General features: G+C 38.8%; 1 long non-coding RNA gene across 1 annotated transcript in view; it reads left to right on the top strand.

The window, feature by feature from the left end:
• Window positions 1-17,708, top strand: part of LOC144381463 (uncharacterized) — a 28,008-nt gene extending 10,300 nt beyond the window's left edge. The window contains exon 3 of the long non-coding RNA XR_013446703.1: window positions 17,586-17,708. This is a non-coding gene — a long non-coding RNA (uncharacterized LOC144381463). The remainder of the gene's footprint in view (window positions 1-17,585) is intronic.
• The last annotated feature ends 1,649 nt before the right edge of the window (window positions 17,709-19,357 follow it).

Below are 19,357 nucleotides of genomic sequence, written 5' to 3'. Positions count from 1 at the left end.
CTGCCGCCAAACAGCGTGATTTCAGTGAAGGGAGGGGTGGGAGAAGGAAAGCAGAGAATTTTCAGGTAAGCTGACAATTTGAGTACATTTCAAAGAGGTAGACGTTCATTACCAGGCCTAAGATGCCTTTCACGTGCATGTGGCATGGCTGATTGAGCTGCTTCTAGGTCTCATCTTATATGTCACCTGAAGAGGCCTTCATTACCCTACTTGGGTCTCTATCACTTGATAGTTCAAAGCACAGCACAAATTTTCTTACGGTTCTGTAAGTCAGGGGTCTCAGCACAGGTCTCACTAGGTTAAAATTAAGGTGTTGGCAGGGCTGTATTTCTGGAGGCAGTAGGACAGGATCCATTGCCTTTTCCTGCTTCGCATTCCTTCGCATTGCCAACGCCTGCTTCGCATTCCTTGCTTCACAGACCCTTTCTCCATCTCCGATCCAGCAGCCATGGGTCGAGTTCGCATGTCACATTATTCTGACCTCTGCCATCAAGTCTCTGACTTCTTGAGGCCTCCCTCTTACACTTTTAAGGACTCCGGTGATTTAAGGACATTCAACCCACCCAGCTATTCCAAAATAATCTAAAGTTAGCTGATTAGCAGCCTTAACTCTCCTTTACCATGTAAACTCTTTTGGCAGGTTCCAGGCATTAGGGCAGGGATATTTTGGGGGGTCATTTTGCCTACTATGTGTCCCCTTCTCATGAAATCATGTCACTTTTGGACATGGTTATAGTCCCAGGCCTGTGTAACTATTTTTAAGATTTTATTCAGACTGAGCTTAAGTAAAGTTAATGGATTAAGGAAAATACTTGTTAACAATTCAATGAGGAGAAAAAAAAGAACTCACTGTCTTAAGAATTTTCCTCTGTGGTATTTTTTTTTTTTTTTTTTTTTGAGATTTTTATTTTATTTGAGAGAGCATGAGAGAGAGCATGGGGGGGGAGGGTCAGAGGGAGAAGTAGACTCCCCGCTGATCCCGGGACTCCGGGATCATGACCTGAGCTGAAGGCAGTCGCTTAACCAACTGGGCTACCCAGGTGCCCCATTCTCCGTGGTATTTAAATGTCAGTTTTAAAGAGGTTCAATGAGAAAATGATTATTCATAAATTCAATAACTACCCCATTGTCATTCTTGTCTGAGTAGAACAGATTTTGTCGGATGAAAAGGGCTCATAGTAGTTTCTCACAAACCCAATTCTAGAAAAAAATTGAACTGTATCAGTCTACTAACATTATTTAAAGAAGGACCTCCAGAATGGGGAAACCATGAAATCAATATTTGTTAGCCAATAAAACATGTAAATATTAAAGAACTGCTTTAAGAAGTGAAGATACAGGATGTAAAGCAAAATTAGTAAAAACTGGGAAATCAGCCATTGGAGACAAGTAGAAGGTAAATAAGCAATTTATACTTTGTTAGAGTACAGAAAAAGTTTGATATTTTCATTGCAAAGCATCTACTAGCAGAATAAAACAAACTTTGAAATTACTAGGAAAAGGTACTAAGAAAACAACCCACGAAGCAAAACACAAAAAAGGAGGGAACAAAAGCAAGAGGATTTTAATGGAAATTCACAGAAAATATTTTCAAGTAGTTTGTGTTTTGGCTCAAACAGTTATACTTAAGTTTTATAACCTGCAAACTTTATTTGTAGCCATTGGAAATGAGGCAGGTAGTGGTTTGGCCATGTTCAAAGGTAAGTCCTGGCCCTTAAGTGCTCTGGCCCGGCAATAACATCTACTATATGTGTGCTCCTTGAAAACAAGCAGATTCTATTTTGTATTTCCCAAAATGAATGCAAAATAGGCATTCGGTAAGTATCTGTTGAAAGAATCGAAGATTACTTCCAAATATTATTTTACAATTAGGGTATTTTCTGATTCACTGCAGTAGATTTCCACACCATCCTTAAATTCCTCATCTGATGTCAAATTTTGTCCAGAGTCTGAAGATTATGCTTGCTTTGATGTAAAGGGTAGAAAAAGACAGTCTGCATATGGCAGTGGGGAGGGGCACTGTATGTAAAGGAAAAGTTATCTGTGCACATCTACATGTGATGTGTAAGCTGACAGGGTGGCTGAACGGAGTGCAATCGTTAGCTGGTGGCTTCTGGGAGCTTTACTAGTGGGTCATAATGTGACAGGGTTCCGAGCAGAGTTCAAGCAGAAGTAACTCACAACTGGTTTTCCTGCTTTGTCATTGAGGAAATGGGAAATGGGTCCATGACATCAGGACCACTCTTCCTTTTTTACTTTTGGCTACTGCCGTTCTCCACCAGATCATGTAGTCCTTGGGAAGTAAGCTGCTTAAAGAACTGACAAGTATTTGTGAAAGTATATATTCATAACCCTATCCTAAAGGCTATGTGTCTTCAAGAAGATTGTCAGTGATTCTGAGATAAATCTCACATGTGTAAATTAGAATTAGTAAAATGAAGAGGTAACTGATCCTAATTAAAAGGCTGAGAAAGTAAGTGCTACCTGAGCTCAGAGGGGCAGTGAGTGATACTGTGTGTGCATTTGGCACACGTTCTATCACATGGGTAATTAGAAGGGCAGATCTAATTTAGCGGACATAAATACGGTAATCAAGTGTTTTACTGGTTTGGTCATAGGATGTTGCTCCCTGTTTAATATGAAGAATCTAGTATTTTACAAATTTCTCCAGCCAAAGATGGAATGTGCAGTTTAGTACCCAGTGAAACCATTCAGTCATGATTGATATTACTGTCAGAGAATAAATCTCTGGTTTTCTTGCTTACACAGAATTTGAGACCTCTCACTACTAGAGAAGTGCTTTACCCTCTTGAAACGGTGATGGAATATTAAAATATCAAAGACCCAAAACACACATTTTTATTCATTTTAAAGTCTCATCCAGCCCTGCTGATATTTAAAGCCTGCTGTAATATTTTAATCTTAGGTCTGTCTCCAAAAGGATGCCATCCAAAAGTAATTTTCATTTTTTGTATAAGGTTATTACTTTGTATTCATTTGATTTATTGAAAAGAAATTAAGGGACAGTAATATATTTATACAGTCATGTAATTCGACTTTAAATTAGAGGTTCCATACACATTTCCAGTTCTGGATGATGATACATCTGAAATAAGGAAGCACTGATGAACCTTAAAAATAGCAGGAAAAGATTAAAGTCATAGATAATTCAGTGAGGTTACATTGCAGAAATTAAATAAGCATGTTATATAATGCCATTATTTTAAATAGCTGAGAATGCCTTAGTCTTGATCTTTGCACACTTTTTTAAAAATACAATGATAAAGACAGCATGTGCTACTAAAACTCTGAAGAAAATTTTGAGATCAGTGATTGATTTTTACACGTTACCCATGTTTTATTAAGGGCTGCTGACGCTGCTTTGTCTTAAACTCATCAAATAATTGGGCCAAATTTGAGAAAATCAATTTCTACTAAATAGTTAACCATAAGGTATATTTGTGTTAGCAAACAAAATGCTTTCAAAATGTCCCACTTTTGAAACTGTTTGAGTTTTTTATGTTGACCCAGTAACTGTTTGCAAAGGTAAACCCAGTGGAGTTAAGCAATTGCCTGGCGAATTTGATCACTGAGACGACCATAGAGGGTAAGATGAATAAACTGAGTTTTAGAAAATTTACTTCATGACAGCAGACTTTAACACGTCCTAGATCTTTAGGAGGTTTTGTTTCAGGAATATGCATTCTTTTCTCCTTCTCTTTCTTCTTCCCTCCCGTCCTCTTTCTCTTCCTCCCCTTTCTTTTTCTCTCCTCCCCTTTTTTCTCTCTCCTTCCCCTTGCCTTCCTTCCCTTCTGTTTTCCTCCCTCCCTTTTCATCTATTTATCATTTATCAATCATCAGTGATAATGCACATGGTTAAGGGTTTTGTCTAGTAATCATTAACCCATCCTTACAAAATGTTAAGTATTTGTGGAGCTATCAAGGTAAACAATACATTTTTAGTTTCAGTTGGATGTTTTACATTCATATGGAAAACTCAGAGGCAAAAGTATTATTTAAAACACTAGTATATTTTGAAACATGACAAAGACCAAGATTATTTTCTACCAGATTCATTAACTTACTTCACCTGAATTAACTGCCTGTTTGTTGAACCATCTCCTATTTCCTAGCCATTTAAACTTCAAAGTTCCTGGAGTTTGCATGGTGTCTAATCTGTCTGGATGCCATCTTTATCTGAGATTAAATAGAGGTCTTTCCAAGATTTTTTTTAATCTCATGAACCCATGCCCAAGTAACAGTTTAAAAGATTGCATAATGATGTCAAAGAAAATCTTGTATGTCAAGACCAGGAAAGATCCCTGGAATGTGGACAGCTGGGGTTGAAGGGAGCAAGGAGGACAGAAACACCATGGCTCACTCCTGTTTTTCACAGGCGTTGGGCACAGGTAGGAGGTAACAGAAATCCCAGTTGTATTGGGAATTTGACAGCCAGGCTTGCCACCTCACTCAGGTGACAGGCCTGAGAAAGTCTCACCAGATTTCTTGCCACTCCTTGTGGCATGACAGGGACAGAATAATTGCTGTGCATTTGAGGCATGAGAGTGTCCGAAGGATCCTGCTCGCCTGAATGAGTGTCCTGCTTGAAAAGGCCTTCAGTCATGAATAAGAGAGAGCCCCGCAGTGGCAGACGTGGCCTCCTATCCAGAAATCAGTGTGGAAAAACCTCTCCCTAGCCTGAACTTGTACATGTTCTTGCTACATGTGTATATGGGATTAGAGCCAGAAAATATTAAGAAAGCATTATTGGAAAATTTTGGTTTGGAATCATTTACTAGAGCAAGTGGATTAGAAAAAGGGAGGTGGTAGTGACAGGAGGAGTGAGGTGGGAGTTGTGGCCGCCACAGACTCTCACCTCCGAACCCAGGATACCAGTGAGAGTAGGGCATGGCCCGTCCTCACTGATGGGAGAGGGTGGATGCTGCTGCAAAAAACACAAGGACCTGTATGCCTCCTTATTCTCTAAATCTTGCCTCCACAGCAGGGGAATTACAGCCGCCCCATTCCTACTCTATGTAGTTTCTTTGCCGAAACTGTAGTAATAAACAAATCAGGCTCCCTGCTGCAGAACTGCAGAGGGCAGCACCGAGCGCCTCATTCCCTTGTGCGGAACTTGGAAGAACTACTTTGTATAACCTTAAAATGTATGTGGAGTGGCTTGAGTAGTTTTGCTAGAGACAATTTATTCAGCTCTTCATTCTTCAGAGCGGACCTGTGAATGTCCTTATGTCTAGTGAAAGATAGTAGTAGCCAACAAGTACCTTGTGTCGGGCACTGGTTATTTCTTTCATCCTAACAATAATGACACTATGAGATAACCTATCATTACTGTTCCCATTTTACAGATGAAGAAACTGGGGCAGGGAAGCTGTACAGCTGACCCCATTCACAAAGCTAAGTGGAGGAGCCAGCACTTAAATCTAGGCAGTCTGGTTCTAGAACCAGTTCTCGTAACTGTTGTACTGCCTTTCAGACCAATTTATACATTATGACAATTATGCTAACAAAATTTAAGGAAATAGCAAAATATTAATATTGCCTATTGCTGAACAGAAAAATTTAAGGCAGTTTTAATGTTCTAGAGAAAATATATTACTAAAATAATTCAAAAAGCACAGATATTGTTAATAGACCAATAACCAAGAAATACTTTAAAATGTGACTAAATAAATTCCCATCAAAAACTTTGAGCCTAGAGAATTTGGGGTATTGAGTTATTTTAAATTTCTGAGGGTGAGCCAGTTCCAGTGTTGTTACAAACACTGAAAGAACAGAGGGCAAATTAAAAGGCTTCTAATGCATTTCTTCAAGTTAGCACTAAAATCTGAGAAAAATACTAAATAAAATAGAGGATAATCTCATGACAGATGCAAAATAACTACATAAATATAATACAAATAACACTGTAACAAATTTAATAGTATATTAAAATAGTTGTCACCACTATGACTTAGCTTTGCTTTGGTAGTATTTAATAAACAATGAAATAGAACTCAGAAGTAATTGGCCTAACTATTGGAAAAGTGAAGGCAAAATTATCATTATCAGCATTCAAAATGATTGTCTTCCATGGAAACCCAAAAAAAATCAGTAGAAAAATTACTAGGACTAATAAAGAGACTTCAATGAGGTATTTTAACTTAAAATTAAAAAGCTAATAGTTTTCCTTAGGTAGTAGCATATTCATGTTACAAGAAAATTGTTAAAGACAAAATATCTAGAAAAAAGTCTTGAGACCTGGAGAGTGAAAGGTAGAAAAATTTAAACTTCACCATGATTCATAAAAAGTTGTATAAACAGAGCTAGTCAGGTTTCTGTATGAGAAAAACAGCAATATATCAGTCTTCCTGTACTGCATCATTGAGCCAACCCTGCTCCAATAAAAACCCAGTGGAATTTACTTTTGGACCTGGCAAAAATAATTCCAGTATCCATCTGGAAGAACAAACAGGTGCAAAGATGGGAAGAAGGTGAACAACATGGGAAATATATGAGGCACTAAATGTTTCATGAAGTTAGACTATGAAAATGAGAAACACTGGCGATAATCGAGATAAATCAGTGGAACAAAATAAATAGGCCTCCAACCCAAAAATATATAGTTAAGAAAATGCCAGAACCAAAATTAAAATAACCCTACACCAAAAAGTGTTTGAAACAAAAAAGGGAAATGAAATAATGATAATAAAAATGAAATAGAGTTACTATTCTTAATATAAAAAGTAATCATAGTAAAAGACATCACAAAATTCTCTAAGAAATGAACAGGCGAAAGATGGGCATTGATAATTCTGGGAAAATGAGAAGCAAATGGCAAATGAATACAGTGTATGCTGGTTGGGAGAAATGGCAGAATTAGTGTAAGACGTGGGCAGTACTGGGGCTTATTTCTGTGCCACAACACCCAGGCATTTTTACTTGGTGGTGAAGGGAATATTTTCAGAAAATTCTTAATATACATTGCTACATTTTCTATTTTATTACATAGAGACTGTTTATTTCACCCCCAAATCTGTTTTCCCATCCCCCATCTAGGACCAGGATCAGCAGAGTTTTACCTGGCACATGACTGCCCAGCTGGAGACTATTGGCTCCTGTGCAATGGGAGTGGCCAAGTGACAAAGTTCTTGCCAACGATAGGTAAACACAGGTGATACGTGCAGCTTCTAGATCACTTCCTTTAAAGCAAGGTGCTTATCTTCCTCTATCTCTTTTCCCATCTTTGGGATGAAATATGGACCTGGTGCTGGTGAGTCAGCTTTGACCTTGCAGAGAAGCAGAGTAGAATTCTAGGGTTGAGAGAGCAACAGTGAAGGGAGCCTGGTTTCTAGAAAACCTTTCAGAGTGGGGCGCCTGGGTGGCTCAGTCGTTAGGCGTCTGCCTTCAGCTCGGGTCATGATCCCAGGGTCCTGGGATCGAGCCCCGCGTCGGGCTCCCTGCTCCGCGGGAGGCCTGCTTCTCCCTCTCCCACTCCCCCTGCTTGTGTTCCCTCTCTCTCTGTGTCTCTCTCTGTCAAATAAATAAATAAAATCTTTAAAAAAAAAAAAGAAAAAAATAAAAAAAAAAGAAAACCTTTCAGAGAGAAGTCTTCTACCTTAAATGGGGTTGTGTTGATATTCAGATCTGAGACAAAGGCCTACCGGCAAGTAGTTTATCTTAGAAATGACTCCCAGAGCAGGAATGAGGGGGAGGGGAGTGAAATGAAAGTTGGTCACTACTAAAATTGCCTAGTGTTCCACCCCATGAAACCTTCAGGATACCCTTATGAAAACTGTCTGCCTTGAAAGGAAGAGGGGGACTCGTTTTTCTTATTGGTTGTCCTACTGAAATCACTCCAGGATGTTAACCACCGTCTCTTCTGGATAGCACATTTATACAGGTATTGGCAAAAAGCAGACACATAGATTGGTGGAACAGAGTAGAAAAGCCAGAGATGCCTGGCTGGCTCAGTTGGTTAAGCATCTGCGTTCGGCTCAGGTCATGATCCCAGGGTCCTGGGATCCAGCCCGGCATCCGGCTTCCTGCTCAGCGGGAGGCCCGCTTCTCCCTCTGCCTGCCACTCCCCCTGCTAGTCCTTGAGTGCACACTCACTCGCACTCTCTCTCTCTGACAAAATCTTAAAAAAAAAAAAAAAGAAAAGCCAGAAATGGACCCACAACTATATGGCCAACTAATCTACAAGGGCAAGAAAGACCATCCAATGGAAAAAAGAGAGTCTCTGCAACAAATGGTGTTGGAAAAACTAGATAGCAACATGCAGAATGAAACTGGCCCATTTTCTTATATCAAACACAAAAAGAAGTTCAAAATGGATGAAAGACCTAAATGTGAAACAGGACACCATCAAAATCCTAGAGGAGAACATAGGCAGCAACCTCTTCGACCTTGGCCATAGCAATTCTTACTAGACATGTCTCCTGAGGCAAGGGAAACAAAAGCAAAAATGAACTTTTGGGACTTCATCAAGATAAAAAGCTGCACAGCGAAGGAAACAATCAACAAAATTAAAAGGCAATCTATGGAATGGGAGAAGATACTTGCAAATGACATAGCTGATAAAGGGTTAGTATCCAAAATCTGTAAAGCACTTACAAACTCAACACCCAAAACCCAAATAATCCTGGGGCACCTGGGTGGCTCAGTCAGTTAAGTGTTGGACTGACTCAGTTTCAGCTTGGGTCACGATCCCAGCGTCTTGGGATGGAGCTCTGTGTCCAGCTTGGTGTGGAGTCAGCTTCAGATTCTCTCTCCCTCTCACTCTCCTTCCCCCTCTGCTCCTGCCCCTGCTCACTCACACTGTCTCTCTCTTTCTAAAATGAGTAAATAAAATCTTAAAAAAACAACAACTAAGGGGCACCTGGGTGGCTCAGTCATTAAGAGTCTGCCTTTGGCTCAGGTCATGATCCCAGTGTCCTGGGATTGAGCCCTGCATCAGGCTCCCAGCTCGGCGGGAGGCCTGCTTCTCCCTCTCCCACTCCCCCTGCTTGTGTTCCCTCTCTCTCTGGGTCTCTCTCTGTCAAATAAATAAATAAAATCTTTAAGAAAAAATAAAATAAGAATCCAGTTAAGAAATGGGCAGAAGACATGAACAGACATTTCTCCAAATAAGACATACAGATGGCCAACAGACACATGAAAAGATCCTCAACATCACTCATCTTCAGGGAAATACAAATCAAAACTACAATGAGATATTTCAAACCTGTCAAAATGGCTAAAATTAACAACATGAGAAACAACAGATGTCGGCAAGGATGCAGTTCTAAAAATAGAACTACCCTACGATCCAGCAATTGCACTACTAGGTATTTACCCAAAGGATACAAAAATACCGTTTTGAAGGGTTACACTCATCCTGATACTTAAGCAATATCAGCAATAGCCAAATTATGGAAAGAGTGCAAATGATGAATGGATAAAAAAAGATGTGGTGTGTCTAGACACACACAGGAATATTACTCAGCCATAAAAAAGAATGAAATCTTGCTATTTGCAATGACATGGATGGAGCTAGAGTATTAATGCTAAGCAAAATAGGTCGGTCAGAGAAAGACAAGTAGCATATGATTTCACTCATGTGGAACTTAAGAAAAGCAACAGATGAACATAGGGGAAATGAGAATGAGAGGCAAAACACAAAGCAGACTCTTAACTATAGAGAACAAACGGAGGGTTGCTGGAGGGGAGGTGGGTAGGGGGATGGGTTAAATGGGTGATGGGTATAAGGAGGGCACTTGTGACGAACACTGGGTGTTGTATGTAAGTGATAAATGACTAAATCCTACATGTGAAACTCTTACACTGTATGTTAACTGGAATTTAAATAAAAACTTGGAAGAAAAAGAGCACATATATACTGATATCCACTGCATTCTCCTTGGGCAGAAAGTGAGTGATACATAGCACAGAGCCAAGATGAGACATTGTCTGCGTGCTCTCTAAAACTGGTCAGTTTGTGTAGATCTCCTTGCCTCACAAGTGTCTGGAATATGAGGTGTCATCAGGGAGATTTAAAATGTTGCACAAGAGAAGTCCCAACAGCACACCCTTTGCACCACGCAGATCTGCATTAATCTCAATCCATTATAGATTTTCTGTAAAATTATGACTGGCCAGTGTCAAGACACTTAACATGACGGGAATACTGAAATAAGTTGCAGTCCTATTACTGCAGCTAGTCCTGCCTCTGTTTTTGATATTTATCATTTCTTTCTTCCACCACATTTCCTAGATTTCTTGATCTTGTCTCTCGGCTTGCATTTCAGCTGATCTTGGTCATTTGCTTGGTGGGACTATCCAGGTCTTCACCCCTAAAGAGTCTGACCCCTTATCATATTTGTGCTGTGGTTGCTATAATTGCCCATTCATCATGATCAATGGGCATAAAATCTACAAAGAGACACCCTTGTGCATTCCCTGGGCTCAGGATACACTCTTCACTCACCTCATTTTATACAAGCAACTCTAGTTTATAGTGATCAGGATAAATTACTTTCACCATTACAATAACTCCTTCCCCCCTCCCCCAACTTGTACACTGCATTAGGAAGCCCAAAGTTACCAGGGCTAGAAAGAGGTATTCTTTTCTCATTCTGGTGCTCACCTGGCAGGCTCTTCTCCATTGTCCATCTCCTTCAGCATATAATGGTCAGCAGCACCCAGAAGTAATAGTTCCATTGGGCAGTTTCATAGTGGAATACCTAAGGCAAAAGCCCCATGCATTGCTATCCCTAATACACCAGGGAGTGGATTTCTGGTAAATTCTACTGACTCAATCCCACAGTGACTTCTCTGCCATTCAGTGAGCCATACTGAGCCTTTTAACAAGGTCTGGATCTCAGTCTTTTGGGGGGAGGGGTTCTTCCTTAGGGCTCTATCTCAGCCATAGGGGTGATGGCTGTTCCTTATATCTACTATTCCTATATTCTTTGGGTTTCTCTTTACTTCTTAATAGCCAATTCCTCATTCTTCCACATGCCCGTTTAGTTAGTGATTCTTGATATTTTTTTAGACTTTATTTATTTTTAAAGTAAACTCTACACCTAACACAGGGCTGGAACTCACAACCTCCATATCAAGAGTTGCGTGCTCTACCAACTGAGCCAGCCAGGCACCCCAGTGATTCTTGATATTAAACTCTTGCTCAAATTACTGCATGTTTTCTCTCTCCTGATTGGACCCAGACTTAAGCTGATACCATAGTAGATAATGAAAAGAATGAATCTCCTAGGGGTAAGGCCAGTGGCCATGGGGAGCAGTGGACAAATGTGTTCCTTCTAGGGATCAGAACCAAAGCCTAACTAAGGAATTTACTTTATTTCCTAGAAAGGAAATCTCAATTCCTGCCAAATAGAATATCAATGTGATTGCTATGTTTCCCATTCTTTATTTTCAGAATGGTAGTTTTGATTGCAGCTCTTCATCCTACTTTATCATTTGTTGTTTCAAATTTTTATTAAAATTCTAGTTAGTTAATATATAGTGTAATACTGGTTTCAGGAGTAAAATTTATTGATTCATCACTTACAGATAACAGCCAGTGCTCAACACAAGTGCCCTCCTTAATACCCATCACCTATTTAGCCCATCCCTCATCCACCTCCTTCCATCAACACTCAGTTTGTTCTCTATAGTTAACAGTCTCTTATGGTTTGCTTCCCTCTCTTTTTTGTCTTCCCATATGTTCATCTGTTTTGTTCCCCAAATTACACATATGAGTAGAGTCATATGGTATTTGTCTTTCTCTGACTGACTTATTTTGCTTAGCATAATATGCTCTAGCTCTATCCATTTCATTGCAGATAGCAAGATTTCATTCTTTTTGATGGCTGAGTAATATTCTATTGTGTGTGTATATATCCACACACACATACCACATTTTCCTTGTCCATTCATCAGTCAATGGACAGTAAGGCTCTTTCCATAGTTTGGCTATTGTTGATACTGCTGCTATAAACATCAAGGTGCATATGCCCCTTTGAATCTGTATTTTTGTAGCTTTGGGTAAATACCTAGTAGTGCAATACTTCATCATTTTGTATTGGGATGTATGGGAGTGCAAGTAACTTGTCTGTAAGATAGTAAATTGCTAGTCTTTGAGATCCACTTGTAGATCAGGTGGACAGAAATAAACATCACTAGGAGATCCTAGATTTTGAAATGGGAACAATAACTAGATGAACTTTCAGCTACATTCCTTGGGGAGGCCTGTACTTTCTGTATGGGAAGATTGATGCAGGTGGATACTTGGGCACCAGAGGCCAAAGGCAAGACTTCTGTTTTCCAATATTCTTTGGCCCATTTCCCTTTTAATAATAAAACTACTTGAGTTTTTGGTGAGTACTTGCCCAGCCAGAGATTATATTTTTCCAATTTCCTTTGTAGATAAGTAAGGGTAGTTTCTTGACAATGGCATGTTAAGGGAAGAGGTACATGTGACTTCCCAGTTTTGTTCTTGACATAATTAGGTGTATTCTCCTCTCTCTCTCTCTCTCTTTTTTTGCCTGGGTCTTGACTAAAGACACAGTCTGCTGAGCTAGTTTTAAATATGTAATCCGGGGGGAGGGGGGGGGGTCCTCCTGCTTGCCCTGCATTGCCTGCTCACTCTGGACTGATATTTGAGAGAAAAATAAAATTATTTTTCTCGTTTTGTTTTTGTGAGCTAATGCATCATTGGTCTCTTTGTTATATCAGCTTAGTCTGTTCCCTAACACAATCTTCTCACATTCCTTTCAAATTAAGTATGTTATTTTTCTTCTATCTGACATGGAACTTTTACAGCATTTCTTTCCCTTGAGTCTACCCTCTCCCCATTTTTTTGCAGAGAAGAGTTTGCAGAAATCTTTGGCTTCATCTCATTATTCTTTACTGTCACTGCCTGCAGGCAGAGTCCATAATGTAAAGGTAAAATTGTGTTCAGCATAAGTTCCCTTGAGTATGTAATTATAACGCATTTCAGGGTGCACCTAAATAAGAAGAATCTGTTTCTCCAACCCAAGATTGTTTTTGGTGTCAATCACACAGTGAGATATAGACAGAGGCAATCACCGTAGTAACTAACACTAAATGAGGCAGACCACAATAGAAAACATTATGCATTTCCATTGCTGATAATCTGGGCGGAGGACTCAGAAAAGACGGAGGGCCCTAAGCATGGAATGGGAGAATTCTAATTCTCATTTTGTAGGTGTGCAAAATATCTCATAACCAAATAGCATTTTTGCTCATTTGTCAAAGTACGAAGTGACTTATTTCTGTTTTATACTGGATACCAGTGTTGATTAATAAAACCTATCAGTATGTTCTATTATCAAATTACAAATACTGATCAAAGTGTAGATATTCATTCCAGTTGCAATATAATCTATAACAACTAAAAATATATAAACACATATGAAAATCCTTTAATATACATAAATACACTAAAATATGTTTTTAAAATTCATATTCATATATACAAAAACATACAATATAAGCAATATAAGTAAGTGATGATTGTTGATGGTCAACTATTTTACTAACTAAATTAAAATATACTTATTTCAAAACTTAAACTCTTATATGAAGAGAGTTTCATAAATAATTTTCTAATTTATTTATGATTTTGTAATTTATTTACTTCATAAATAAATAGATTATTCTGATTGGATTTTAAATGCATCATAGCACTCAGAGAAGTTCAGATCTAGAACCTTTACATAGGAGAATGTAGTTTGTGAATCATTTAGTAAAATATTGAAGTAATCAAAAATAAATGCTTTCAATTTCTTAAATTTAATTGCTGACATTAACTTGATGCCTTTGAAAATATATTTTGGAAAAGTAAAGGAATACAATTAATTTTAGAACTGGAAATCAAATAGAGGTAAGAAGTTTAGAAACAGTGTTTCCCAAATTTTAATCATTTTTTTAAACACTCTCTCAATTTTTGGTATGTCTGTATAACACTTAAATTAATATTTACCTAATCATTTTATTTCACCCCATTCCGTTCCTATTTAAATATGTTTAATTTTTAAAAACCAGCATTATGGTTTTACCTACCATAAATATTACACTCAACACAATATTATTTTCTAACTATCTACTTAAGTAAAAAATATTCTTAGGTTTGCTATCTAAAGTCATCTCACATAACCCACATACCACACTTTGGTTAATAATTGATGTAGCATTGCAGTATACAAAATTCTTCTAGTATTCGGGGCCTAAGTAAAATACAGAAGTCTCCTATACTTAAAATTTTTATTGTGGCAAAAGTATGTTCACGCTCTGATCACCCAGTATTGGTTGTAATACTAAGTATGTCTCTTTTTCCAGCTGTTGAGCAAACCAGTAAAACTTAGGACACATTTTATTCTGAAGTATGACTTGGAACACTATAAGGCATGTACTGTTATTAATAAGGTTAACTTCACTATCTAAATAAGCTGCTCTGGCTTCACATTCATCATAGTTAAAGAGATAAAGGCAAATGGCAAGGGCTGACAATGAATTGCATCTCTAAAATATACTATGTTCAGTAGCAAATACGTTATTTAAAAAACTTTTTTGGGGGGGGGCGCCTGGGTGGCTCAGTTGTTAAGCATCTGCCTTCGGCTCAGGTCATGATCCCAGGGTCCTGGGATCGAGCCCCACGTCGGGCTCCCTGCTCTGTGGGGAGCCTGCTTCTCCCTCTCCCACTCCCCCTGCTTGTGTTCCCTCTCTCACTGTGTCTCTCTCTGTCAAATAAATAAATAAAATCTTAAAAAAAAACAAAAAACTTTTTTTTTGTCCAACCTTTCAGGAATGCTTCATTTTGTTCAAAAAAATTGAATAATATGCTTTATAATTATCTTTGTGGTAAGAAAGTAAAGTAATTGCCAGCATAACACTAAACAGTATTTTAGGTTTGTGGGATTATGTTTTTGCATATCTGTAAATTGCCAATTTGCAAGCAAGAACTATCAAAAATTCAAATTCTATTTATTGGGTAATAAATAAAGCAATAAAAAGGCAGATTATTTTACAAAATACAGTACACCCTTTTCAATGACTATGACACATCTTCCTATAGAGCAGTGGATTCAGATTTGGAGACCAAGTATTTATGACAGGATTTTTCTATCCTCCAATGTATATATGGTTACAGACAAAAATGCTTGCTGGAGTAAAGCCTCAGCCTCATGCAAGCCGTGTATCAAAATGTGCTTGGTAAGCTGGGACGCTATACATGCTTTGGGACTCAAGCTGAGTAATGAAAGCCCCATACTGCCTAAGCCCACTCCAGTTGTTCAGAGTAGACCGGAGAGTCCTAACATGACCATGTGGAGCAAGTCCGTGCACAAAAGTCCCTCCGTGTCCCATCAACCCCATGCGTTCTCAGGGTGCTGAAAGGGATCTTTCAGGCCACCTTTGGAGATGTAGTTCTCTTCTATTGCTGTGTAACAGATCACCACAAATTTAGCAGTTTATAACAACATCCATTTATTAGCTCACATTCCTATAGGTCAGAAGTCCAGGCACAGCCTGGCTGGCTTTTGCTCAGGCTAAAATCAGGGCATTAGCTAGCTATGTTCTCACGTGGAGTTCAGGTGCTTTTCCTAGCTCATCATTGTTATTGACAGAATGTGTCACTTTGCTGTTGTAGGACTAATATCCCCATTTCCCTGCTTGCCATCAGTTGGGAACAGTTCTAAACTCCTAGAAGCTGCTCCCAGTTCCTGAGCATGAGGTCCTCCCCATCTCAGCATGGAGAACTGCCCTTCCAGTCTCTCCACTTGCTCTTCCGTGAGCAGTCATAGAATATTCTCTACTTTTAAAGGGCTCAAATGATTGGGTCAGGCCTTCCAAGATAATCCCCCCCATCTCCAGGTTAATGGTGTCATACGTCATAACCTAATCACAGGATTAAAACACATTAAATTTGCAGTCTTGGGGATTCTGCAGGGTGTGCACACCAGAGACAGAATATTGGGGAACATCTTAGAATCTTGCCTACCGCAGAGGCTTTTGTCACTTTCAGCCTGACACATTTCTTTGGCTTGAATCCTCACACTCAAGACTTTTTCTTTCTTTCCCCAAAAGGAACTCAGAAAAACTAAAATTGTCACTAAATTAGTCTACATGAAATAAAATATACATGAAAGATGTGTATCCCTGAGCTTTCAAACATGTTTCAAGGTGACACCAAACAAGCTCAGATGCTTTTCATCATTCTCAATGCAAATGTGGCTGCAACCAAACCATCACTTTATGGTGAAGCGCTTTTGTGACACTGTGGTAGCCGACAATATGATTTATACTCGTGTGGACGTTATATTAATTCAATATGATTTCTTTCTAACTAATGTCAGACCTACTGTGCAAGCAGAGAACAGGTTTATTTCAGTACTAATACTAATTTATTTATTCATGAATGGTTTTTTCCTACAAATTAAATGTATTTTTTAGGCTTTATGAGCTTAGTATGCAAATAGTGAAAATTTAAGTAATTATTGGTGATTTGGTTGTGTGCACTCTTCCTGAAATGCCTTAACTCCCCCTCCATGTTTGATTATTAATTGGATTCCTATAGTAACTAATTCTCAACCAAAAGCTTTGATTTATCAAAGTATAGATGAAAAGGTATTTATGAAGAACACAAATCTGATTTGGAGATGTTCACTAAAACATTAAAATTTATTACTAAATATCAAATGGCAATTTTCAAAGCAGGATAAAGACCATAGGCAATAAATAAAATAGGCAACGCATAGTATGGTGTCATGGAAAGAATAATAAAGAGTAAGATACTGGATAAGTTACTTAATTAATCTTAGTTTCAGGTTTTTCACTATAAGAGGAGGGTGACCCTCCAACTTTATTGAATCATGAGAATTGAATGATTTATGAAATCTATTGCCGGTAATAAATGTTCAGTAAACACTTCCTTTCTCTGAACATGAATAAGCTAATTTAATAAATCAGCTTATTTTAATAAACTTTAAAATGGGAAAAGTCACAATTTAGATAGAGAACACTCCACAGACTTAATTCAATTTGTAAAAATCAGTAGATTTAGTTGCTCTAACTGAAATAGTCAGAATAACAGTAGCTTAAATAATACTTAAGTACTTTTAAGAATTTGAAACAAAGGACATTTAATAGTGGAATTAGTTAGATGATGGAATCATTGAGAGATGTCAAATCAATGATAAGTCAACCCAGAGGTGAGCAAAAGCAGGGCAGACCATCTCCCTACGCCAGGAGAACAAAGGAGAATGAAGTGTCCCTGAAACCTGGGCAATGGGATTATGAAGGAAACGCAGCCAAAGGTGCCATGCAAGGCATAGGGAGAGATACCCTGGTTTCTTCCTTCTAACAAAAGGCAGATCACATGGGAACATGGGAAAGAGCCTATGAAGTTTGAGAAGAACAAGAAGGCAGTGAGTGTATCTGAGGGCAAGCAGACCATGGGCTAGCATTCGAGCTGGTGAAAGTAAGAGAAATGGAATTGACCGGCATCTCAGATTTTAGGTGGTTCAAGAGAAACCTGGATCCTGAAAGTACTGTGATGATTAATTCTCTTAATTGTGTTTTCTCAGAGCTTCAGAACCACTGCTAACAAAAAGAGAGCTGTTAAAAATAGAGACTTACTCCCCAAACCCCTTTCAGGTAAGACTGAGGTGGACACGCAGCCGGTGGCTGCAGGACTGACAGAGGAATAAAACTCAGGAGGGTGGGCCTTGCTGTTCCTGGCCTCAAGACGTGGTGTAAGGCGTGGGACCATTTGTTGTTACACTCTTGTTCTTCTTCCAAATGTGGGAATTCTGCCTGTCTTCATTGTCGTAAACTGATATTTTGGGGTATGGAAGAGTGTGTTTTCCAAAGATCACAATAATATGTATCCCATCCTTCAAGCTTTTATTATGGTGCAATGTTGACACATATTCATTGAGATGGGGGGGGTCTGTGTTTTTTCTCTTTGGATCTGGGAGAGCCTGTGACCGTGAAAAAAGTGACACTGTGACTCTTGAGGCTGCACATAAAAAGAATACAGTTACTGCCTGAACCACTTGATACTTACCCTTGGAACCAAATCACCATACTTTGAGGAAGCTAAGTACCCTTATGAGAATCTGTGTGTCTGTATCCCGGCCACCGTCTCAGCTGAGAATCAATATCAACCAAATGTTGGTGACTGAGTCCTCAGATGATGCCAACCCATCAGCCTTCAAGCCTTTTCAGCTTGAAAGGAGTAGAGATGACATGCCCCCACCAAGCCCTTCCCAAATTGCAGGCCTATGAACAGAATAAATATCATTGTTTTAAACCATGAAGTTTTGGAGTGGTTTTGTGACTCAACAATAGATAACCAGTACATAGAGTGATTAAACCTATAATTTAGTCAAATGTTCCCAGATATGACAAAGCACCTTGGACTAAGAAGAGTATGCTTAAGAGCTCCTAGACATACCATTTACACAGTAGCTGGATTTGATTTTTTGTTCTCTGCCTCTGGGGAAGTGTAAGTGCATTTTCAGTTGTAAGTGGGATAATTGTATTTACTATATGAGGCAGAGGAAATGTGGGAATTGTTTGTGCATGTCTAATATGATGTTATAACTGGATCTTTCCTGTCTCCATTTTGACAGAGGCACCAGTGATCAACATCAGATTACCTAAATGACAGTCTCCAACTTCATACTGATTTATTCAACATAGAATGCCTATTACATGCCACTTGTTATTCTGGGTGCTGGGGATGAAGCAGTGAACAAAGCAGTTAAAATTTTCTGCCCACATGAAGCTTACATATGCAGAATTAGAAAGGAACCATCTCTAAAAACCTGTTCCTTAAGGAATATAAAAAGGAGTCCGGGTGTAGTAAAGAGGAATTTGGTCAAGAGATTTTATTGGAGAGAGTTGTTGACGTGTGTTAATCAGGAGAGGCTAAGTTATGTTAGGATGTTAGGATGACAAATACTCAGGGATGAACCAGAGGTGGGATATGTGTAGGAAGTCATGAATCTTGTCCAATGAGGGCCAGAAAATCTCAGAGAAAGAATGAAGATGAACATACATAGGCCTAAGGGTGTAGAACAAAATGGTAGAAGATCATCTGGAAGAGTCATCTGCCTGACTGGATCAAGGGCAGTGTAAGAGAGATAGTGTGTTAAGGAATCTCTGAAGAGAGAAAGGGCGGGATCAGAGAACACAAAGGATGCACCCCTGTTCCCTCTACCTCCCTCCTTCCTTCCCCATGGCATGCCTCCAGAGAGAGCAGATCCAAGCTTGGGAAAAAAAGAATGTTCAATGTTGTTTCAAGCTTAAGATTTGGTTTAATATTTTGTACTGGGTGTCTAATTTTTAAATT

The sequence above is a fragment of the Halichoerus grypus genome, chromosome 4, assembly GCF_964656455.1.
Source record: "Halichoerus grypus chromosome 4, mHalGry1.hap1.1, whole genome shotgun sequence".
Classification (NCBI taxonomy): Eukaryota; Metazoa; Chordata; class Mammalia; order Carnivora; family Phocidae; genus Halichoerus; species Halichoerus grypus.
The sequence above is the reverse complement of the archived record's forward strand: the minus strand, read 5'-3'. Positions and strand labels throughout refer to the sequence as shown.